The 25,308-nt window shown below is 43.4% G+C and overlaps 1 protein-coding gene and 1 long non-coding RNA gene across 20 annotated transcripts in view; one reads left to right on the top strand and one right to left on the bottom strand.

Annotated features, from left to right (window-relative positions):
- LOC102135424 (uncharacterized) overlaps positions 1 to 24,744 on the bottom strand; it is a 32,965-nt gene extending 8,221 nt beyond the window's left edge. Inside the window, exon 1 of the long non-coding RNA XR_282303.5 lies at positions 24,628 to 24,744. This is a non-coding gene — a long non-coding RNA (uncharacterized lncRNA). The remainder of the gene's footprint in view (positions 1 to 24,627) is intronic.
- A 209-nt stretch (positions 24,745 to 24,953) lies between these two features.
- Positions 24,954 to 25,308, top strand: part of CIT (citron rho-interacting serine/threonine kinase) — a 195,767-nt gene continuing 195,412 nt past the window's right edge. For all 19 annotated transcript variants that reach the window (XR_012420746.1, XR_012420745.1, XM_074008011.1 and 16 more), the window contains exon 1: positions 24,954 to 25,013. The gene's annotated coding sequence lies outside the window, so the exon portion shown is untranslated. The remainder of the gene's footprint in view (positions 25,014 to 25,308) is intronic.

Raw genomic sequence — 25,308 nt, 5'->3', positions numbered from 1 at the left:
CCAACTTGAGCAACAGAGCAATATTGTATCTCAAATAAAGGGGGTGGGGTGGAGGGACTTTGGGAAAACTGAGGACATGAAAGCCACGGGGTTTGCTAGGGATATCTCTTTTTTTTTTTTTTTTTTTTTGAGACGGAGTCTCGCTCTGTCGCCCAGGCTGGAGTGCAGTGACCGGATCTCAGCTCACTGCAAGCTCCGCCTCCTGGGTTCACGCCATTCTCCTGCCTCAGCCTCCCGAGTAGCTGGGACTACAGGCGCCCGCCACCTCGCCCGGGTAGTTTTTTGTGTTTTTTAGTAGAGACGGGGTTTCACCGTGTTAGCCAGGATGGTCTCGATCTCCTGACCTCGTGATCCACCCATCTCGGCCTCCCAAGGGATGTCTCTTAATAGTGGAAAACGAAGGTTCAATAGAGAGTGGTCGAAGGAAGAGACTGGAAAAATAATAAATCGGGTTTTCTTTTTTTTTTTGGACATAATGTTTAACCAGTTGCTTTTACAATGTCAACTGTATTTCTATCATCCCTGTTTTAGGAAGGGTGCAGTTAAGACTAGAGAAGACATTGTCATTTGGGGCAAAAGCCCATCTATCTCATCGTTGTAGAGACATCCTTCTCTGAGTCAGACTTGGATTTTGACTTTCATGGCACTACCAGATGGGCAGCACCAGATAGAGCATATCAAGGACCTTGTTACTAAGACAGGCACTAGTGAAAATGGGGGCTGCCCCTGCAGCTACTCTATTGGGCCACTAGATAGCGCTTCTGCTTCGAGGAGGTAAAATGCTAAACCAAGCAATGGTGCTTTAGATGGTTTAAAGATAAGGAAGCAACTAACGCAAGTAATTTCCGGGACAGGACTCTAAAAAGCCTATTTGGAAGAGAAGTATAGGAGCTCATTAGGCAGTGTGGAATGAGTATGGTCTAGAAAATTGCTTGTATTCCATATGAAAAATTTATATTGCTAAACAAGGAAATTAAAGACACAATGAGATACCACTTCATCCCTATTAGGATGGATATTATATATAATATAGATATTAAGTGGAAAAATATACATTATTTATTTATAATATATAATATATAAAATTTATAATACATTATTATATAATATAATGTATTTATTATATATATTTTTATATATAAAATGGAAAATAATGTAAATGTTGGTTAGAATGTGGAGAATTTGGAGCCCTGATTCATTGCTGGTGGGAATTTCAAATGGTGCAGCCACTTTGAGAAACAGTTTGGTGGTTCTTCAAAAAGTGAAACAGAATTGATGTATGATTCACTCCTATGTATATAAATATACCCAAAAGAATGGAAATCAGGGACTCAGACATTTGTACACCAACATTCTTTCAAAAAACAGAAGCAACCCACGTGTCTATCAACAGATGAATGGATAAACAACATGTGGTATATACATGCAATGAAATATTATTCAGTCATACATGGAATGAAGTTCTAATACATGCTACAACATGGATGAACCTTGAAAACATGCTAAGTGAAATATGCCAGGCACAAAAGGCTGCTGTATGATATCATTCCACTTATATGAGGTACCTAAAATGGGCAAATTCATAGAGACAGAAAGTAGAACAGAGGTTAATAAAGCAGAGGCTGGGTGCAGTGGCTCACAACTGTAGTCTCAGCACTTTGGGAGGCCAAGACAAGCAGATCACTTGAGGTCAGGGGTTCGAGACCAGCCTGGCCAACATGGTGAAACCCCATCTCTACTACTACTAAAAATACAAAAATTAGCTGGGGGTGCTGGTGCATGCCTGGAATCCCAGCTACTTGGGGGGCTGAGGCAGGAGAATCACTTGAACCCACAAGGCGGAGATTGCAGTGAGCCAAGATTGTGATACTGCACTCCAGCCTGGGTGACAGAGTGAGAGCGAGACTCCATTTCAAAAAACAAACCAACCAACCAAAAAACGGAAAGCAGAACAGATGTTGCCAAGGGAAAATGAAAAGATGTAGTTTAATAGGTCCAGAGTTTGTTTGGGATGATGACAAAGTTCTGAAAATGGGCAGTGGTCATGATTCATTGCACAACATTGTGAATGTACCTAATGCTACTGAGCTGTATGCTAAAGAATAGTTAAATAGGCCAGGTGCAGTGGCTCACGCCTGTAATCTCAGCACTTTGGTAGGCTGAGGAGGGCGAATCATCTGAGGTCAGAGTTCCAGACCAGCCTGGTGAAACCACGTCTATACAAAAAAATACAAAAATTAGCTGGGCATGGTGGCATGTGCCTGTAATCCCAGCTACTCAGGAGGCTGAGGCAGGGGAATTGCTTGAACCCGGGAGGCAGAGCTTGCAGTGAGCCTAGATCGCTCCACTGCACTCCAGCCTGGGCAACAGAGCAAGACTCTGTCTCAAAAAAAAAAAAAAAAAAAAAAAGAATAGTTAAATGGAAAAAATTATGCTGTGTATATTTTACCACAATAAAAATAAACAAATAGCTGGCCAACATGGTGAAACCCTGTCTCTACTGAAAATAAAAAATACAGGCCAGGTGCGGTGGCTCACGCCTGTAATCCCAGCACTTTGGGAGACCAAGGCGGGCAGATCACGAGGTCAGGAGATGGAGACCATCCTGCTAACATGGTGAAACCCCGTCTCTACTAAAAGTACAAAAAATTAGCCAGGTGTGGTGGCTGGCACCTGTAGTCCCAGCTACTCAGGAAGCTGAGGCAGGAGAATGGTGTGAACCCGGGAGGTGGAGCTTGCAGTGAGCCGAGATGGGCCACTGCACTCCAGCCTGGGTGGCAGAGCAAGACTGCGTCTCAAAAACAACAACAACAATAACAACAACAACAAAATTAGTCAGGTGTGGTGCCACATGCCTGTAATCCCAGCTACTTGGGAGGCTGAGGCAGGAGAATCACTTGAACCTGGGTGGTGGAGGTTGCAGTGAGCCGAGATCGCACCGCTGCACTCCAGCCTGGGCAACAAGTGAGACTCCATTTAAAAAAAAAGAAAAATATTTAGTAATAAAGCTATGCCCTCTGATATTTGTTTTTGGCCAAGAAAGCTGCTCTTGACATTTTATTAGCTAACTTGCAGTTGGATGTAAAGGCCTATAATCAAAATATACCAAGGTGGGCAGATCACTTGAGCCAGGAGTTCAAGACCAGCCTGGGCAATATGGTGAAACCTCATCTCTACAAAAAGTACAACATTTAGCCGGCCCTGGTTGTGTGTGCCTGTAGTTCAAGCTACTCGGGAGGCTGAGGCATGAGGATCACCTGAGCATGGGAAGTCAAGGCTGCAGTAAACTGAGATTATGCCACTGCATTCCTGCCTGGGTGACAGACCGAGACCCTGTCTTAAAAAACAAACAATCAAAACAATAAAAGACAAAGATAAAAGAAATACAAATGGCTTTTAAATACATGAAAAGATGTTCAACTAAAACTATACTGAGATAGCATTTTTTTCATCTATCACATAGCATAGACAACACATTTAAATAACATGCTGCATCAGTAAAGGTGAATAAAAGGCACCTTTGTACAACTCTAGTAGGGCTATAAACTAGTACTGCCCCTCTGGAGGGCATTTTAATCTACCAAACTATGCTGTAAGAGAACATCTGACCCAAGGAAATTGCACTTAAAATTTATCATACAGATAAACTTGCAGGTGTGAAACATATACATAAAAGTCACTCTGCAGCATTGTTTGATGTAACGATACATTAGAGACAACCTAAATGTCCATCATTTGGGGGCTGATTAAATAAAGTTTGATATAGCCATTCCATGGAATACTATGCAGCTATAAAAGATACATAAATTGTAGCACTATCAGAGGCAGGAGGATCGCTTGAGTCCAAGAGTTCAAGACTAGCCTCAGTAACATAACAAGACCTTGCTGCCACAAAAAAAAAAAAAAAAAAAAAAAAAAAAAAAAAAAAAAAAAACCACACAAAAATTATTCGGTTTTAGTGGCAGGTGCCTGAAGTCCCAGCTACTCAGGAGGCTGAGGTGGGTGGATTGCCTGAGCCCAGGAGGTCGCAGTGAGCCATTATCATGCCTCTGCACTCCAGCCTGGGTGACAGAGAGAGACCCTGACCACCCCAAAACAAAAAAAAGAAGGAAATAAAGCAGGAAGAAAGTTAGAAGCTCTTTACGTAATGATAGAGTTGCCATATCTCTATGTATAGATTCTGAGTCAGGGTCTCCCTCTGTTGCCCAGGTTGAAGTGCAATGGCATGATCATAGCTCACTGCAGACTCCAACTGTTAACTCAAGCAATCCTCCTCCACCTCAGCCTCCTGAGTAGCTGGGTCTACAGGCGCATGCCACCATGCCTGGCTAATTTTTGCATTTTTTTTTTTTTTTTTTTTTTTTGAGACGGAGTCTCACGCTGTTGCCCAGGCTGGAGTGCAGTGGCGCGATCTCGGCTCACTGCAAGCTCCGCCTCCCGGGTTCCCGCCATTCTCCTGCCTCAGCCTCCTGAGTAGCTGGGACTACAGGCGCCCGCCACCGTGCCCGGCTAATTTTTTGTATTTTTAGTAGAGACGGGGTTTCACTGTGGTCTAGATCTCCTGACCTTGTGATCCGCCCGCCTCGGCCTCCCAAAGTGCTGGGATTACAGGCTTGAGCCACCGCGCCCGGCCAATTTTTGCATTTTTAGTAGAGACAGGGTTTCACCATGTTGGCCAGACTGGTCTCAAACTCCTGGCCTCAAGCGATCCTCCTTGGCCTTCCCAAGTACTTATAGATGTGAGCCATCATGCCCGGCCCAGATTGCCATATATATATATATATATATATATATATATATATATTTTTTTTTTTTTTTTTTTTTTTGAGACAGAGTTTCGCTCTTGTCACCCAGGCTGGAGTGCAATGGTGCAATCTCGGCTCACTGAAACTTCTGCCTCCCAGGTTCAAGGGATTCTCCTGCCTCAGCCTCCTGAGTAACTGGGATTATAGGCGAAAGCCACCACACCTGGCTATTTTTTTGTATTTTTAGTAGAGACAGGGTTTCACCATGTTGGTCAGGCTGGTCTTGAACTCCTGACCTCAGGTGATCCGCCCGCCTCCACCTCCCAAAGTACTGGGATTATAGGCATGAGCCACTGCGCCCGGCCGAGGCTGCCATATTTTTAACTGCAAAAGCAAATTGCAGAGGAGTACACATTATACTGTGTACTATAATTTGTAGTAAAAATGTATTGAAAACAGAAGGGGGATGGTGGCTCACGCCTATAATCTCAGCATTTTGGGAGGCCAAGGCAGGAAGATCACTTGAGCCCAGGAGTTCGAGACCAGCCTGGGCAATATAGTGAGACCTTATCTCTACAAAAATAAAAATAAAAAAATTAGCCTGGCATGGTGCTATGCACTTGTAGTTCCAGCTACTTAGGTGGCTGAGGTGGGAGGATCACTTGAGTCCAATGGGTTGAGGTTGCAGTGAGCCATGATTGAGCCACTGCACTCTAGCTTGGGTGACAGAGTAAGACCCCGTCTCTTAAAAAATGTATTAAAAACAATATATAAATATGTGCTTTTTACTTTTATTTTATTTATTCATTTAGAGATAGTGTCTCGACCTCGGCTCACTGCAATCTCTGCCTCCCAGGTTCAAGCGATTTCCCTGCCTCAGCCTTCCAAGTAGCTGGGATTACAGGTGCCTGCCACTCTGCCTGGCTAATTTTAGGGGGGGAGATTTTTAGTAGAAATGGAGTCTCACCATGTTGGCCAGCTGGTCTCAAACTCCTGACCTCAAGTGATCCACCCACCTTGGCCTCCCAAAGTGCTGGGATTACAGGGGTGAGCCACTGTGCCTGGTTGCAAACTTCTGGTTTAATGAGTGTTAAGGATGAGGTGATGGGGAGTGATCAGAGCAATAGAGACTGATCAAAGAAAGGTGTGACCAAACGTGCAAATGTTTCATAAGGGATGCCCTGAAGTGTTAAGACAAAGGGAGTGCACGGAGGGACAACCATTGTCTTGACTAAACTATCAGCCCCTTGAGGACAGGGATTATGTCCTATGTAATCCAGGGATTGGGGCTGTAGAGTCATACGAACTCTATGAAATCAAGGCAAGTCATCGCCAGCTATAGACTGAATAAGTGTTGCCTCCTGCATACACACAGGAGAATTTTCTTTTTTTTTTTTTCTTTTAAGACAGGATCTCTTTCTGTTGCCGAGGCTGGAGTACAGTGGCACAATCACAGTTCATTGCAACCTCGAACTCCTGGGCTCAAGAGATCCTCCCATCTCAGCCTCCCAAGTAGCTGGCAGTATAGGAGCACATCACCATGCCTGGCTAATTTTTTTATTTTTAGTAGAGATGAGGTCTTGGTATGTTGCCCAGGCTGGTCTCAAACTCCTAGGCTCAAGCAGTCCTCCCTCCCCGGCCTCTCAAAGTGCTGGGATTACAGGCATGAGACACTGTGCCTGGTCAAATATGTGCTTTTTCTGTGGAACATAATTCTGGGAAGAATCACGTAAAAGTCGCTCATTGATACTTCCATGAAGAGGAAATGGTAGTCTGGAGGGAGATATTCTCTTTGGAGGTGCCTTTTGAGTTTCAACTATGTAAATGTACATTTTGCCCAAAAATAAGTAAATAAATGAAAAAGCAGATGACTAATCCCTAAAATTTTGCTCAAGGCTATTTGCGTGGAGTTAAGGTGACAAGGCAAACAAGATATCTTAGACAGTAATGATTTTGACATTGGTAATGATACTAGTAGCCAATATTCAATGCTTTCTGTATGCCAGGCCTTGATTATAAAGTGCATTTTTATGTGGTAGGCTGCAGAATAGTCCCTCAAAGGATGGCCATGTCCTAATCCCTGTAAATGTTACCTTATTTAGAAAAAGGGTCTTTGAATGGCCGGGCGCAGTGGCTTACGCCTGTAATACTAATACTTTGGGAGGCCGAGGCGGGTGTATTGCCTGAGCTCAAGAGTCCTAGACCAATCTGGGCAACACGGTGAAACCCCGTCTCTACTAAAAAAATTCAAAAAATTAGCCAGGCATGGCGGTGTGTACCTGTATCCCCCACCTATTCAGGAGGCTGGGGCAGAAGAATGGCTTGAACCTGGGAAGCGGAAGTTGCAGTGAACCTTGATCGTGCCACTGCACTCCAGACAGGGTGACAGAGCCAAACTCCATCTCCGAAAAAAAAAAAGAAAGAAAGAAAGAAAGAAAGAAAGAAAGAAAAAGGGTCTTTGAAGATGTGATTAAGGATTTTGAGATGGCCAGGTGTGGTGGCTTATGCCTGTAATCCCCGCACTTTGGGAGGCCGAGGAGGGTGGATCACCAAAGGTAAGGAGTTCGAGACAAGCCTAGCCAACATGGCAAAACCCTGTCTCTTTTAAAAATACAAAAATTAGCTGGGCGTGGTGGCACGTGCCTATAATCCCAGCTATTCAGGAGGCTGAGGCAGGAGAATGGCTTGAACCTGGGAGGCAGAGGTTACAATGAGCTGAGATCTCACCACTGCACTCCAGCCTGGGCAACGAGTGAGACTCTGTCTCCAAAAAAAAAAAAAAAAAAAAGGTCTTGAGATGGGGAGATTATTCTGGATTCTATCATGTATATTCTTTTTTTTTTTTTTTGAGACAGAACCTTGCTCAGCCATCCAGGCAGGAGTGCAGTGGTGCAATCATGGCTCACTGCAGCCTCCACCTTCTGGGCTCAAGCAATCCTCCCACCTCGGCCTAGTAAGTAGCTGGGACCACAGGCGTGCACCCCCAAGCCCAGCTAATTTTTTGATTTTTTGTAGATAAGGTCTCACCATGTTGCCCAGGCTGCTCTCGAACTCCTGGGCTCAAGTAATCCTCCCAAAGTGCAGGATTAGAGGCATGAACCATCACGTCCAGCCACATATATTCTTTTAAGAGGGAGGCAGAGGGAGAATGGACAACATACAGAGAACGTGACATGAAGACAGAGCAGAGGGAGACTTGAAGATGCTAGGCTTGAAGAGTGCAGTGAAATGGCCACAAGCTAAGGAATGCTGGCAGCTACCAGAAGCTGAGGGAGGAAAGGCAAAGATTCTCCCGCTAGAGCCTCCGGAGGGAGTGCATCCCCTGCTGACGTGTTGACTTCAGCCCAGCAATAGTGATTTCATATTCCTAGCCTCTAGAACTAGGAGGGAATAAATTTCATTTGCTTTTAGCCACCACGTTGCTGAAAATGTGTTATAGCACCATTGGAAGTGGACGCGCATTTCAAAACCAGAGTATTCAACTAAGTCCTCATCTTCATCCTTCACTGTGTTCAGAGCTTTAGGGATACTGCTTTCTTTCAATTTGATACTCAGGGCTCTCTTGCCCCTCCTCCTCCAGCTTTATTAAGGTATAATCAACAAATACAAATTGTGTACATTTAAAGTGTGCAACATGAGGTTTTGATGTATGTATACATTGTGAAATGATTAAATCAAGTTACTTAATATATTCATCACTTCACCTTTATTTGTGGTGAGAACATTTAAAATCTATTTTTTTTTTTTTTTTTTTGAGACGGAACCTTGCTCTGTCACCCAGGCTGGATTGCAGTGGTGCGATCTCAGCTCACTGCAATCTCCAACTCCTGGGTTCAAGTGATTCTCATGCCTCAGCCTCCTGAGTAGCTGGGATTACAGGAGCCCACCACAATGCCTGGCTCATTTTTGTATTTTTAGTAGAGACGGGGTTTCACCAGGATGGACCAGGCTGGTCTTGAACTCCTGCCCTCGGCCTCCCAAAGTGCTGGGATTACAGGCATGAGCCACCGCACCTAGCCAACATCTACTTTTTTAGCCAATTTCAAGCATACAATACATTGTTATTAACTAGAGTCACCACACAGTATAATAGCTCTCCTGAATTTATTCATCCTATCAACTGAAACTTTGTACCCTTTGACCAACATCATCCTGTCAGGGCTCCTTTTCGCTACTGGGTCTTTGAATGTGCTGTTCCCTCTGCCTGGAATATTTTCTCCCACTCTTTCCCTGGTTAACTCCCACCATTCCTTCTGATATCAGCTCAGAGAGCACTTTCCCAGAAAAACTTTTACAGCTTTATTTCCTAGCTTTGGGTTTGTATACTTCCAGATGGACATTCTCTAAGATAAAGACCCCTGGAAGAAACCCAGGTCGGAGGCAAATTATGTAACATATTTCTTACAACAGCCCAGGGAGGTAGGTGTTATGATCTTATTTTATAGATGACGAAATGGAGACAAAAAGAGGTTACATAATTTGCCTACACACAGGTAATAAGGGGCATAGCTAGAAGTTAAACCCAGGTCTGCCAACTCCAGAGATGTGTGCGTGTATAGGTGTGTATGTATATTGTGTATGTGTGTATATATGTGTGTGTATGTATATATGTGTGTATGTGTGTATAGATGTTTGTATGTATATATGTGTGTGTATATGTGTGTATGTATATATTGTGTATGTGTATATGTGTATATGTATATTTGTGTATATGTGTGTATAAATATGTATGTGTGTATACATGTATGTATACACATATATATGTGTGTATATATGTGTATGCATGTGTGCATATGTGTTTCTGTATATGTGTGTATGTATATATGGGCATATATGTGTGCATATGTGTATGTGTGTATATATGTGTGTATGTGTATGTATGTGTGTATACATGTGTATGTATGTGTGTAAGTATATGGATATGTATGCATGTATGTGTGCATATGCATATGTATGTGTGTATGTGTGTATATATATGGGTGTGTATGTATAATGTATAATATATACATACATACATGGGTATGTAAAAAAGGATGCTCTTTTAAAATTATTTGAACATTTAGAAATATTAAAATAAATATTATTTTTAAATAAAATAAAATAATAGAACCAGGTGCTGTGACATGCATCTGTAGCCCCAGTTACTAGGGAGGCTGAGGCAGGAGGATTGCCCAGGAGTTCAAGGCTGCAGTGAGCTATGATCATTCCTGTGGATAGCCACCATACTCCAGCCTGGGCAATATAGAGAGGCTCTGTCTTTAAATAAAACAAAATAAAATATTATAAAACAAAAATATTATAAAATAACATTAAACATTAAAAAAAGTTCTTATTTTGCAAAATAAGTCGTTGCAATCCTATATCAGTCACACACACACGCACGCACGCACACACACACGCATGCACACACACACATTTGGAAATTTGATCATCTGTAAAGTCTCCTAGCCTAGCTTGGGAACCAGCTGGCTTAAACCTGTTTCCTTGTGCTTCATTTTGGAGAACATCACGGCTCCTTCAGTTTCTGTCCAGTTCTCCCTGGGTAGACCAGGAAATGGAAGTCAGGAGTTCAGAATTAAGGCTATGGAGGGCATATGCTGGCACTCTCCCTTTATGTAATATGTGGGAAGTAAAGGGCTGATGTGACAGCTTCAAAGAACTATGCAAGGAGATGCCACTTCCCACCCATTAGGACGCCTACTGCCAAACAGAAAACAACAAGTGTTGACGAGGATGTAGATAAATTGGAGCCCTGGTGCATGGCTGGGAATGTAAAATGATGCAGCTACTGTGGGAAACAGAATGGTGGTTCCTTAAATAACTCAAAATAGAATTTCCTTATGATCCAGCAATTCCACTTCTGGAGATATATTCAAAATAATTGAAATCAGGGATTCAAAGAGATATTTGTACTTATTATTCACAATAGCCAAAAGGTAGAAGTAAACTCAAGTGCTCATCAACAGATGAATGGGGGCCAGGCACAGTGGCTCGCACCTGTAATCCCAGCACTTTGGGAGGCCCAGGTGGGTGGATCACCTGAGGTCAGGAGTTCGAAACCAGCCTTGTCAACATGGTGAAATCCCCATCTCTACTGAAAATACAAAAATTAGCTGGGCATAGTAGTGCGGACCTGTAATCCCAGCTACTTGGGAGGCTGAGGCATGAGAATTGCTTGAACCTGGGAGGCAGAGGTTTCAGTGAGCCAAGATCACACCATTGCCCTCCAGCCTGGGCAACAGAGCGAGACCTTGTCTCAAAAAAAAAAAAAAAAGCACAAAAAACAAAACAATGTGGTGGTGTGTGCCTGCCATCCCAGCTACTCAGGGGGCTGAGGTGGGAGAATTGCTTGAGCCCGAAAGTTGGAGCTTGCAGTGAGCCCTGATCACACCCCTGCACTCCAGCCTGAGTGACAGAGCAATACCCTTTCTCATACAATAGACTATTATTCAGTCTTAAAAAGGAAGGAAATTCTGACACATGCTACAACATGGATGAACTTGTGTTAAGGGAAACAAATCAGTCACAAAAGAACAAATACTATATGATTCCACTTATATGAGATACCTATAGTAGTCAAAATTCCAGAGACAGAAAGTAGAATGGTAGTTTCCAGGAGTTTGGGGAGTGGAGAATGGGGAGTTTGTGTTTAATGGGGATGGGGTTTTAGTTTTGCAAGATGAAAAGAGTTCTGTGTACGGAGGGTGGTGATGGTTGTACAACCATATGAATGCATTTACTACCACTGAACTGTACACTTAAAAATGGTTTAGATGGCATGGCGTGGTGGCTAACCCCTGTAATCCCAGTACTTTGGGAGGCGGAGGCAGGTGGAGGACCTAAGGTCAGGAGTTTGAGATCAGCCTGGCCAACATGGCCAAACCCCGTCTCTACTAAAAATACAAAAATTAGCTGGGCATGGTGGCGAGTGCCTGTAATCCCAGCTACTACGGGGGCTGAGGCAGGAGGATGGCTTGAACCTGGGAGGTGGAGGTTGCGGTGAGCTGAGGTCATACCACTGCACTCCAGCCTGGGCAACATGGTGAGACCCTGTCTCAAAAAAAAAAAAAAAAAAAAAAAAAAAAAAAAAAAAAAATTTAAGGAAACAGCTATGCAAGACTGGACAGTGTTTTTGCCAATATATACATGCCCCAAATAGAAATATTTGGGTTCTGTAGATCTTTCTCACACAGAAAGCTGAACTAATGCCTCTTGCAGTCAGCCTCTCCAAGTGTCTTCACTTTATTAGAAGTTGGGAAATAGAGAAAACATTACAAAAGCAGCCTAAAAGCAAAAAGAGTAGAAAAGTGCAACCCAATATCATTGATCATGGAAAAGGCCAATTCAGTTAGTCTTAAAGAATGAAATTGCAAAGATAGTTCTTTGTAATGCATAAGCGTTTAGTCATTAAAAAGGAATGTCTTTGACCTCACCTATTCTTGCCTGCACTAACTTTTCTTCAACCTTTCTCGTAGGCCCAATAGCAGTGCCTCAAAGGTATCCACATTCCATTCCCTAGAATACAATTTCTTCTGTTATGGTGCTAGAGGTCAAAAGGGTATATTACCTTGTAGCAAAAGGGACTTTGCAAATGTGATTAAATTTAAAATCTTGAGATGGGGGAGTTAGTTATTCGGGATTATCTAGATACAGAGATACAAGAGTCTTTATAAGAGGGAAGGAGGGACTGGGCACAGTGGCTCACGCCTTTAATCCCAGCACTTTGGGAGGCTGAGGCGGGTGGATTACTTGAGGTTAGAGTTCGAGACCAGCCTGGTCAATCATCTCTACTAAAAATACAAAAATTAGCTGGGTGTGGTGGCGCATGCCTGTAATCCCAGCAATTTGGGAGGCTGAGGCACAAGAATTGCTTGAACCCAGTAGGCACAGGTTGCAGTGAGCTGAGATAATGCTACTGCACTCCAGTCTGGGTGACAGAGCGAGATTCTCAGAAAAAAAATTTAAAAATATAAAAAATATTTTTAAGAAAGAAGAAAGGAAGAAGGCCAGAAAGATAAGGAAATGTGAATGTGATAAATAAAGGGGTCAGAAAGAGAGAGGAAACAGGAGAGAAGGAGAGAATCAAGATGCTCCATTTGCTACATTATTTGCTTTGAAGATGGCAAATGAAGCCATGAATCAAAGAATGTAGGTGGCTTCTAAAAGCTGAAAAAGGCAAGGATAACGACTTTCTCTGAGAGACTCCAATACTTTGATCTTAGTATGTGATACCTGTGTCAGTCTTTTGACCTCTAGCACTATAACAGAAGAAACTGTATTCTTATAGGCTGGATATGGTGGCTTATGCCTGTAATCCCAGCCCTTTGGGAGGCCGAGGCAGGAGGATTAAATGAAGCCAGGAGTTCAAGATCAGCCTGGGAAACATAGCAAGACCCTGCCTCTAAGGGAGGAGACCACCCCGTCTTATGCCCAGTTTCTGCCTCCAAAGAAAGAAGAAGTAAAAACTAAAAGGCAGAAATGAAATCCACAGGCAGATAGCCCTGCACGCCCTGGGTTTGGTAGTTAAAAATCAACCCCTGATCTAACTGCTTGTGTTATCTATAGATTCCAGACATCGTATGGAAAAGCATTGTGAAAATCCCTGTCCTGTTCTGCCTCCCAGATTCAAGCTATTCTCCTGCCTCAGCTTCCTGAGTAGCTGGGATTACAGGTACCCACCAACGTGCCCAGTTAATTTTTGTATTTTTAGTGGAGACAGGGTTTCACCATGTTGGCCAGGCTGGTCTCGAACTCCTGACCTCAAGTCATCCACCTGCCTTGGCTTCCCAAAGTGCTGGGATTACAGGTTGAGCCACCGAGCCTGGCCTCTATTTGTCTCTCGAAAGCCTTTTACTGATGTCTTTCTGTGTTTTTTTGTTCTTCCCCAGGATGACTGCTTCTAGATATTTATTCCATGTTTCGATTCAAACCCATCAACGGTCACAAAATTCTTACATGAAAACTTAAAGCAGAGTGGCTTTTACACCTGACCTTTATATCTAGCACTTTATTGAATTATAGGTGCATGGATTCATTTATTCACACATTAATTCAGAGAATACAAATTTATTGAGAGCCTACCAAAGGCCAGGCACTGTGTAAGATATTGAGGATTGATCAGGCGAGGTGGCTCATGTCTGTAACCCTAGCACTTTGGGAGACTGAGGTGGGAGAATCACTTGAGCTCAGGAGTTTGACACCAGCCTGGGCAACATAGTGAGATCCTGTCTCTGAAAAGAAAAGAAAAGAAAAAAGAAAAGAGAAAAGAAAAAGATTATCCTGTGCAGCTCGAGTGCGTGGGCATAGGAGAGGGACTTGAAAAATAAATATTAGGGGCCAGGTGCAGTGGCTCACGCCTGTAATCCCAGCACTTTGGGAGGCCAAGGCGGGCAGATCACGAGGTCAGGAGATCGAGACCATCCTGGCTAACATGGTGAAACCCCATCTCTGCTAAAAATACAAAAAATTAGCTGGTGGCGGGTGCCTGTAGTCCCAGCTACTCGGGAGGCTGAGGCAGGAGAATGGTGTGAACCTGGGAGGTGGAGCTTGCAGTGAGCCGAGATTGTGCCATTGCACCCCAGCCTGGGTAACAGAGCGAGACTGTCTCAAAAAATACATAAATAAATAAATAAAGATAATAAATATTAGGTTGACAGGAAAGGTTGAGGGTCAATTAAATTAATTAATTAATTAATTAATTTTTTGAGACAGAGTCTCACTCTGTCTCCCAGGCTGGAGCGCAGTGGCCTGATCTCGGCTCACTGCAAGCTCTGCCTCCCAGGTTCACGCCATTCTCCTGCCTCAGCCTCCCGAGTAGCTGGGACTACAGGTGCCTGCCACCACGCCCGGCTAATTTTTTGTATTTTCAGTAGAGACGGGGTTTCACTGTGTTAGCCAGGATGGTCTCGATCTCCTGACCTCGTGATCCGCCCGTCTCAGCCTCCCAAAGTGCTGGGATTACAGGCGTGAGCCACCGCGCCTGGCCTATTTTTTTGAGATGAAGTCTCACTCTGTCACCCAGGCTGGAGTGCAGTAGCGTAATCTCGGCTTACTGCAACCTCTGCCTCCTGGGTTCAAGTGATTCTCCTGCCTCAGCCTTCCAAGTAGCTTGTATTATAGGTGCCTGCCACCACACACAGCTACTTTTTTTTTTTTTTTTTGTATTTTAGTAAAGAGGGGGTTTCCCCATGTTGGCCAGGCGGGTCTTGAACTCCTCACCTCAAGTGATGCACCCGCCCTGGCCTCCTAAAGTGCTGGGATTACAAGTGTGAGCCACCACGCCTGACTGAGAGTCAATTTTATTAAAAAGTTATTATTATATGCAGGCCTAAGGTAAGCCCAGATGAAAGATATAAGGCATACATATGTGTGTATGTGTGTATATATATACATAATTTTTTATTATTTTGCAATTATATATATATATAATTAAAAAAAATTTTTTTTAGACAGAGTCTTGCTTTGTCACCCAGGCTTGAGTGTAGCTCACTGCAGCCTCCCCCTCTGGGGCTCAAGCAATAGTCTCACCTCAGTCCCCCAAGTAGCTGGGACTACAGGCACACACTACCACGCCTGGCTAAATTTTGTATTTTTTTGTAGACATGGCGTTTTGCCATGTTGCCCAGGCTGGTCTGAAGCTACTTGCCTCAAGTGATCTGCCCACCTTGTCTTCCAAAGTGCTGAGATTACAGGTGTGAGGCACCATGCCCGTCCGACGTAGGGCATGTTTAATCATATTCCTATGACAAGATATTTGGCTTCTTGGAGCTTAGCCAAGGCATGAGACACAGTTTCCAATAAGTATATGCTTTGCATCAATTTTGAGAGATTGACATTAATCTAGTCTCTTTCTAGTAGATTAGACATCAGTAACAATTATGTTAAGTATACAGAGCGGGGACCTGGACCACTGTACCAATTTGATGCCTCTTTTTTTTAAGCTGTCCTTAGAGAATAGTTGGTGTGAATCAGGTGCCTGAGTTTCTTGCATTATAAATGGATTGGGAATTATAAAACACTCCTGAAGTCAGTGGGCTGAAGAATTAGAGGTATGTTTTTATACCTTATAACATTTTGAAGAAACACAATTAATGAACATATCCAAGCACCGTAGAAAAATTGCCTAAATCAAATGGCAGGGAGGCTAATTACCATTTAATTGAGTTTTGAAAATTTAGCTTTTCTCGTTAAAAGCTTTGTCTCAGGTCAAGGAGGGAAAAAACCATCGGAAATCATTTGTTCAAACTTGGAGAAAACACTGGGAAAGTGATGGGATCAGAATGAAAGTTCTAATAATCAGTTAAAATTGTCATAATACTTAAAAACTGAGCGACGTATTTTGGTTGTTTTGTGAGCTCTGCCGGCTTTATTAAAGTATATTTAATGAATTCATTGAGAATGTTCACATCATACAGTTATAGCAGGTGCTTTTCAATCCCGGGTGATTTTGTCCTCCAGGGGATATTTGACAATGTCTAGACATTGCCATGGCTGGGGTGTGTGTGCTAGTGGGTGGACGCCAGGGATACTACAATGCACAGGACAGAGCCTCGACAACAAAGAATTATCTAGCCCCAAATATCAACAATCCCGGGGCTGAGAAACCCTGAGTTACAATGATGTTTCACATTTATATACTGGCTTTAGAAATTTTTTTACATTACAAAAATTGAGGCCAGGCACAGTGGCTCATGCTTGTAATCCCAATGTTCTGGGAGGATCCCTTGAGGCCAGGAGTTCAAGACCAGCCTGGGCAACAAAGTGAGATCTTCTCTCTACAAAAACAAACGAACAAACAACAAACAAACTGGGTATAGTGGCATGCACCTGTAGTCCTAGCGGTTTTGGAGGCCGAGGCGGGAAGATCACTTGAGCCCAGGAGTTCGAGGTCACAGAGAGCTATGATTGTGCCACTGCACTCCAGCCTGGGTGACAGAGTGAGACCCCATCTCTAAAAATATTTTCAAAATTGAGATATAATTCACATACCACAAATTTTACTCTCGAAAAGTGTACAATTCAGTGGGTTTTAGTATATTTACAAAGTTGTATAATCATCACTACTATCTAATTCCAGAACATTTTTGTCACCCCAAAAAGAAACTCTGTACATACCTATTAGAATGGACAAAATCCAGAACACCGACAATATCAAGTGCTGGCAAGGATGTGGAGCAACAGGAACTTTCCTTCATTGCTGGTGGGAATGCAAAATGGTACAGCCACTTGGAAGACAGTTATGTGTTTTCTTATTAAAAAAAGTGCCAGGCGCAATGGCTCACGCCTGTAATCCCAGCACTTTGGGAGCCTGAGGCAGGCAGATTACAAGGTCAGGAGATCAAGACCATCCTGGCTAACACAATGAAACCCCGTCTCTACTAAAAATACAAAAACCAGCCAGGCGTGGTGGTGGGCGCCTATAGTCCCAGCTACTCAGGAGGCTGAGGCAGGAGAATGGCAATGAACCTGGGAGGTGGAGCTTGCAGTAAGCAGAGATCGTGCCACTGCATTTCAACCTGGGCGACAGACCAAGACAACATCTCAAAAAAAAAAAAAAAAAGTAAACATATTCTTACAATATAACCTAGCAATCACACTCCTTGGTATTTATCCAGAGGAACTGAAACCATGTCCACACAAAAACCTGTGCATGGCTCTCTATAACAGCTTTATTCACAGCTGCCAAAACTTGGAAGAAAACAAGAGGTCCTTCAGCAGGTCACGAATAAATAAATTGTGGTATATCCAGACAATGGAATATTATTCAGTGTTAAACAGAAATGAGGTATCAACTCATGTAAAAAACATAGAGGAAAATTAAATGCGTATTCCTGAGTGAAAGACACCAATCTGAAACGACTACCTACTGATTCCAACTATATGACATTCTGGAAAAGGTAAAACTATTGAGACAGTAAAAATATCAGTGGTTGCCAGGGATTGGAGAAACGAAAGAATGAATCAATAGGCAAAGCACAGAGGACTTTTAGGGCAGTGAAAAGACTTTGTATGATACTATATTGGTGGATACATGTCATTATACACCTGTTCAAACCCACAGAATGTATAATACCAAGAGTGTAAACCATGGATTTTGAGTGATAATAATGTTTCTTCCTCTTTCTCTCCTTTCTTTCCCTTTCTCTTTTTTCTGTCTTTCTTTCTCCCTCTCTTTCTCCTTCTCCCTTTTCCCTACTTCCTTCCTTCCTCTTTCCTCTCTCTTTTCCCTCCCTCCCTCCCTCCCTCCCTCTCTTTCCTTTCTTTTTTGATAGGCTCCTGCTCTGTTGCCCAGGTTGGAGTGCAGTGATGCAATCATAGCTCACTGCAGTCTTGACCTCCCAGGCTCAAGCGATCCTCCCATCTCAGTCACCAGAGTAGCTGGGATTACAGGTGTGTGCCGCCATGCCTCAGTTAATTAAAAACAATTTTTTTTATACAGACAGGGTCTTGCTATGTTGTCCAGGCTGGTTTTGAACTCCTGGGCTCAAGCAATCCTCCCACCTCAGCCTCCCAAATTGCTGGGAGATAATAAAGATTCATTCAATTAATCAATTATAACAAATGTACCATCCTGCTGGAGGACAGTGATAATGGGGCAGGGTACGTCTGTGTGGGGACAGGGGATATAAGGGACATCTTTGTACCTTCCTCTCAATTTTGCTGTGAACCTAAAACTTCTCTAAAAGAATAAAATCTGAAAACAAAAAACCACAGTGGATCCACTACACACCTATTGAAGTCGCTAAAATAAAATACACTGACAATACAGAAAAAAAAAGAAAGAAGGAAACTCTGTACCCAGTACCCATTAGTAATCACTTCGTATTTCCCTGTCTCCACAGCCCACTAATCTACCTTTCGTCTCTATGGATTTACATACTCTTAGATATTTCATGCAAATGGAATCTTACAATATGTGGCCTTTGGCATCTGCATTCTTTCACTGAGCATAATGTTTTTGAGGCTCATCCACATCTTAGCATGTTTAAGTGGTTCATTCCTTTTTATGGTCAAATAATACTCCATTGCATGGTGATACCATCTTTTGTTTATCCTTTCATAAGTTGATGGACATTTGGTTAGTTTCCACTTTTTGGCTATTGTGAATAGTGCTGTTAGGACCACATGTATACAAGTTTTTGTGTGAATATATGTTTTTATTTCTTTTTTTTTTATTTTGAGATGGAATCTCGCTCTGTTGCCCAGGCTGGAGTGCGGTGGCGCAATCTCACCTCACTGCAAGCTCCGCCTCCCGGGTTTACGCCATTCTCCTGCCTCAGCCTCCCAAGTAGCTGGGACTACAGGCGCCCGCCATCATCCCCGCCTAATTTTTTTGTATTTTTAGTAGAGACGGGGTTTCACCGTGTTAGCCAGGATGGTCTCGATCTCCTGACCTTTTGATCCGCCCGCCTCGGCCTCCCAAAGTGCTGGGATTACAGGCGTGTGCCACCGCGCCCAGCCATGTTTTTATTTCTTTTGGTTATATGCCTAGGGAGGAAATTGTTGGGTCATATGGTTGCTCTATGTTTAACTTTTTGAGGAACTGCCAAACTGTTTTCCAAAGTGGCTCATCATTTTACCTTCCCACCAGCAGCTTAGGAGGGATTGATTTTCTTACACCCTCACCAGTACTTGTTATTGTCTTTCTGTTTATTTATAACTATCCTAGGGGACATGAAGTGTTATTGTGATTTTGATTTGCATTTCCCTCATGACTAATGTTGCTGGGCATCTTTTCACGTGCTTTTTGGCTATTGGCATATACTTTTTGGAGAATTGTCTCTTCACATCTTTTGCTTGTTTTTAACTTGGGCTATTTGTTTTTTATTGTCAGATTGTAGGAATTCTTTATACATAATGGATGCTAGTTTCTCATTAGATATTAGATTTACAAATTTTTCTCCCAGTTTGTGAGTTGCTGGCTTTAGATTTTACAAAGCGTTTCACATCTCTTAACTTCTAAATCTCACAATAGCTAGGCATAAATTTAGGCTCAAAGAGGTTAAATAATGTGTGTAGAATCAGAAGTTTGTTCATATGTGAATTCAATAAACTTTTACTGAGAGCCTACAAAGTTGACTGTTGCTAGGCTAGAAAGAAGATCAAGTGTCTAGAATTTGATTTCCATTTCAGTTTATTTTAATTTTTAAGTTTAATGTTTAATTTTATTTTAAAAATAAAAATAAAATAAAAATGTCACCCAGGCTGGAGTGCAATGGTGAGATCTTGGCTCACTGCAACCTCTGCCTCCTGGGTTCAAGTGATTCTCTTGCCTCAGCCTCCTGAGTAGCTGGGATTACAGGTGTGTGCCACCCTGCCTGGCCGATTTTTTTTTTTTTTTTTTTTTTTTTTTGAGACAGAGTCTCGCTTAGTCGCCCAGGCTGGAGTGCAATGGCGCGATCTCGGCTCACTGCAAGCTCCGCCTCCCGGGTTCACGCCATTCTCCTGCCTCAGCCTCCCGAGTAGCTGGGACTACAGGCGCCCGCCGCCTCGCCCGGCTAATTTTTTTTTGCATTTTTAGTAGAGACGGGGTTTCACCGTGTTAGCCAGGATGGTCTCGATCTCCTGACCTCGTGATCCGCCCGCCTCGGCCTCCCAAAGTGCTGGGATTACAGGCGTAAGCCACCGCGCCCGGCCTACCTGGCCGATTTTTTTACATTTTTAGTAGAGACGGGGTTTCACCATCTTGGCCAAGTTGATCTTGAACTCCTGACCAGCCTCAGGTGATCCTTATGCCTTGGCTTCCCAAAATGCCAGGATTACAGGCTGAGCCACCATGCCTGGCCTCCATTTCAGTTTAAAACCTCAAATGGAACCCCACTGGGATGAGAGAAAGTGAGGGGAAAGAAGAGAAAAGGAGAGAAGAAAGAGGAGAGGAAACCAAGTTGCATGTCTTTTGCTTGTGTGTACTGCTTGGGAATCTCTTCGTTTTGTATACCCATCTTCACTTAAGGCTCCAAATATGAAAACATGAAACACTTATTTTAGAATTCAATCCTTACTTAAGCTGAACATAACCCATACTCCCTGGTCTCCTTCTGTTAAATTACTTAGCCATCACTCTCTTTGGTTTCACTGTGGTGGATCACAGAGCAAGGACTGGAAGGCCCATTCTGAGGTCTCCACTTTACATCTGAGCCAGCATGAGAGTGGGTCCTCTCCATAGGGGCAGACTCTTGTTAACAAAGACTGATAATAAAGTCATATTGTCAATTTGTTAAATTACAATGAAAAATACAGTTTGACATTTAGTTAGTAGTATATTCGCCCTTTCTAGGCAAGTAGTTCATGACATTGGCTGCACAATGGGGTCACTTGGTGTATTAGTCTGTTTTCACACTGCTGATAAGGACATACCTGAGACCGGGCATTTACAAAAGAAAGAAGTTTAATGGACTTGCAGTTCCACATGGCTGGGGAAGCCTCACAATCGTGGCAGAAGGCAAGGAGGAGCAATTCACATCTTACGTGGATGGCGGCAGACAAGAGAATAGAGCTTGTGCAGGGAATCTCCCCCTTATAAAACCATCAGATCTCGTAAGACTTATTCACTATCACGAGAGCAGCACAGGAAAGACCTGCCACCATGATTCGACTATCTCCCACTCCGTCCCTCCCACAACAGGTGGGAATTCAAGATAAGATTTGGGTGGGGACACTGCCAAACCGTATCACTTGGGCAGCTTGACTAACTCCCAATTCCTAGGCTTGATTCTGGAACAATGAAATGAGGATCTCCAAGGATGGGGCCCAGGTGTCAATGTTCTTTTAAAGCTTCCCAGGTGATCTCAATGTGAATGCAAGGTTGTGAACCACTGCTTCTGGAATACCTGCACCCTGAGAAGGTATAATCAGTAGTGTGTAGAATCAGAAGGCAATTCATTTGTAAATTTAATACACTTCTATGGAGAGCCTACAAAGTTGATTGTTGGTAGGCTGGAAAGAAGTAATTAAATTGTAATCAAATAGACATGGAGTTAGAGTTCATCATTTAGTCCACAAATATTTATAAATATTATGTGCTAGGTGCTGGGATAAACATAAGTCGATACAGTTTGGTGGTTATCAAAATGGGCTTTAGAATGAAATTTCAGGTCCTGGCCCCACTGTTTACTAGTGTGTGACTTTATTTCTCTGAGCTTGAATTTCTCTGCTGGTAAAATGGGGATGCTAACAATAGTGCCTACTTCAGAGACTTGCTTGAGAATTATGTCAAATGATGCGGTGTTTCCAAAATTTCAAGATTTGGTCTAAAGCTATACCCATGTGCAACCTGTACTACTGATTACTTAATATTTCATTTACTGGCTCATTTTTTCTTCTTAAATATTTCCTTTGGTCTCACTCCAAGTGGTATCATCTATAAAATACTTGGTTTGATGGGCTAGCTATAGTTTTTCCTAACACATAGTAAAATATATAATTTAACAAATAAGTGACTTTTGTTTGCCACCTGAAAGTGTTGCTCATATCAGTTGTGGGAACACATCTTTGGGAAACAAGGAATATCTGGGATATTTGCATCTGAGCCAGCATGAGAGTGGCTCCTTTCCATAGAGGCAGATGCTAATAATAGTGCCTACTTCAGGGGCTATTGAAGGAATATGGTTCGCACCTAGAAAGCTCTCAGCTCACTCAGCTGATGATAATTTATTTATTTTTTTTTAAAGACACAGTCTCACTCTCTCACCCAGACTGGAGTGCAGTGGTGAGCGACATCTCGGCTCACTGCAACCTCCACCTCTCAGGTTCAAGTGATTCTCCTGTCTTACCCTCCTGAGTAGCTGGGATTACAGGTGTTTGCCACCATGCCAGAATAATTTTTGTATTTTTAGTAGAGATGGGGTTTCATCACATTGGCCGGGCTGGTCTCAAATTTCTGACCTCAAGTGATCCGCCCACCTTGGCCTCCCAAAATGTTGGGATTACAGGCACGAGCCATTGGGTCCGGTCAGTTATTTTCTTTATATAGAAGTTTCTGGGCTGGGTGCAGTAGCTCACACCTTAATCCCAGCACTTTGGGAGGTTGGACAGGATGATTGCTTGAGTCCAGGAGTTTGAGATCAGCTTGGGCAACACAGGGAGACTCCATCTCTACAAAAAAAAAAAAAAAAAAATTAGCCCGGCATGGTGGTACATGCCTGTGGTTCCAGCTACTGGGAGGGCTGAGGTGGGATGATCACTTGAGCCTGGAGAGGTGGAAGCTACAGTAAGTCGTGATTGTGCCACTGAACTCCAGCCTGGGTGACAGAGTGAGATTCTGTCTAAGAGAAAAAAAAAAAAAGAGGTGCTTGATAAATAGTAGCTATCCATTATTGGCCCCGGGAACAAGAAGTAAGTTATGTTTAGGGAAGGAAAACAAACAAATGTGTACTAAGCAAGCCTGTAGCTTTAATCAAGTGCTGGTGTGTGTGTGTGTGTGAGTTGTGCGAGAACACATCTCCAGTTCTATCTACTGTAGAATTAGGAGCGTACGAAAAAGACTTTACATTTATAAACAGAACATACACATACACACACGTGTGCATAATTATACACACAATTTAATCATTATAAAACCACATCCATATTGTTGCTACCTAGGTTAAGAAATAGATCATAGCAGCACCCCAACACGCTGAAAGGCCTCCATCAGGTAACTACTATTCTGACTTTTGCTTTCTTTATGGGTTTGCCATTACTTTTAAAAATGGCAAAAACCTCAATGATTTGCATCAACCTAAATACATCCCTCCTTAAACTACGTTGTTTTGTTTTGTCCGCTTTTGGAATTTATATGAATGGAATCATATGTCATTGTCTTGCTTCCTTCATTAGGCCTTGTTTTGAGACTCATTATGCCATTGTGGTTAGTTGCAGTTTATTCTTGTTCATTGTTTATGAAAACACTGCAATATACAATTTTGTCTTTTCTACTGCTGATAGACATTTATGTCGCTTCCAGTTTTTTGCCAACACTATTTTGTATTCTTATACACATCTCTTGGTGTACATAAGTAGGAGTTTCTCGCTGGGAGCGGTGGCTAAGGCCTGTAATCTCAGCACTTTGGGAGGCAGAGGTGGGCGGATCACTTGAGGTCAGGAGTTCAAGACCAGCCTGGCCAACATGGTGAAACCCCATCTTTACTAAAAATACAAACAATTGGGCATGGTGGTGTGCGCCTGTAATCCCAGTTACTTGGAAGGGTGAGACAAGAGAATAGCTTGAACCTGGGAGGCGGAGGTTGCAGTGAGGCGAGATCGTGCCATTGCACTCCAGCCTGGGAGACAGAGCAACACTTCGCCTCAAAATAAATAAATAAATAAATAAATAAATAGGAGTTTTTCTTAGGTAGAGAAACTACTCCTAGCAATAGTCATAGAATGCACAAATCTTCAATGTTAGCAAATAGTGCCATACTTTGTTTTTTTTAAATTTCAGAGATTGTGTCCATTTACACGTCTACGGGTACTGTATAAATGTGTGTACCTCCACATCTTCGCAAACACTGTCACATCCTTTTTTTGTTGTTGTTCTCGAATTTGAGTGTTATTGTTTCTCATTGTGACTTTATTTTTCATTTTTTCTGATTATGAACGAGGTTGACACCTTTCATACATTTGTTGGTCATCTGGATTTCCGTTTTGGTGACGTGCCTGTTTTAAGTATCTCTTCTATAATTTATTTTAAAGTGTCCTTTCAGACAGCCTCAATGACTTTCATCAACTCCTTGCAGGGCAGTCAGCCGGGAGATAGAGTAATCAAGGTAGGTTGAAGTCAACCTCAAAACATTCGCCGCCTCAGTTGTAGCAGAGAACCATTGGGTTTCCCCAGGTGACAAGTACTTCTACCTTAGCCGCGTGAGAGAGAAAGAAGACCAGGCTGAGTAGCCTGGCTGCCTACCTCCTCGCGGGTGGCCGAGAGCAGGGGACAGCACCCAGGCGACTTCCTCAGGGATCCTAGATAAACAGTCGCGTTCCCAAACGCAGCATCCTGCTTAACCGCCAATTTCAAACTTCCAAGACCTGCCCAGCCGACTTTGCCCTTCCCTTTATCCCATTGGTCGCGAGTCAAAGGAAGATGCAATTTGATTGGCTCTCCTTTTCACTTTCTCCATCACTTTAAAGACGTGGGCGGGGCCTGGCTGAGAAGCCCATGTCTATCATAGGAACGGGCACGCTGATTGGTCCAGACACGGCTGAGACCCGCCCGCGCCGTTCCTCTGGTTCAAACGCGGCGGCGGGAGGCGCGGGGCGGAGCAGATCGCAGACCAGCCGGGTCCGCAGAGCGTGAGTCTGAGCCCCTAGACCCAATTCTACCGCACCCTGCTCCGCAAGGCCTGGGGAAGGCCGCCTCCACCCACACCAGTCCCGGCTTTCCCTCCCGCCGCGGGGAGGGCGGTGCTTCCACCCCTCGGGCTGCGGGAGGCCTGGAGGGTCTTCCCAGGCTGGCTGTGCGCGCGCGCACCCTCCTCAGGAGCCGAGGGGTCTGCCGGGTGGTGCCGGGGCGGGAGGCTTGCTCCTCCCCTAAACCAGGAGGAGCCCTTCGTCTCTTCAGCTCTGCCTCCTGTCAGCACTAACTGCT

Source organism: Macaca fascicularis, chromosome 11 (genome assembly GCF_037993035.2).
Source record: "Macaca fascicularis isolate 582-1 chromosome 11, T2T-MFA8v1.1".
Classification (NCBI taxonomy): domain Eukaryota; kingdom Metazoa; phylum Chordata; class Mammalia; order Primates; family Cercopithecidae; genus Macaca; species Macaca fascicularis.
The sequence above is the reverse complement of the archived record's forward strand: the minus strand, read 5'-3'. Positions and strand labels throughout refer to the sequence as shown.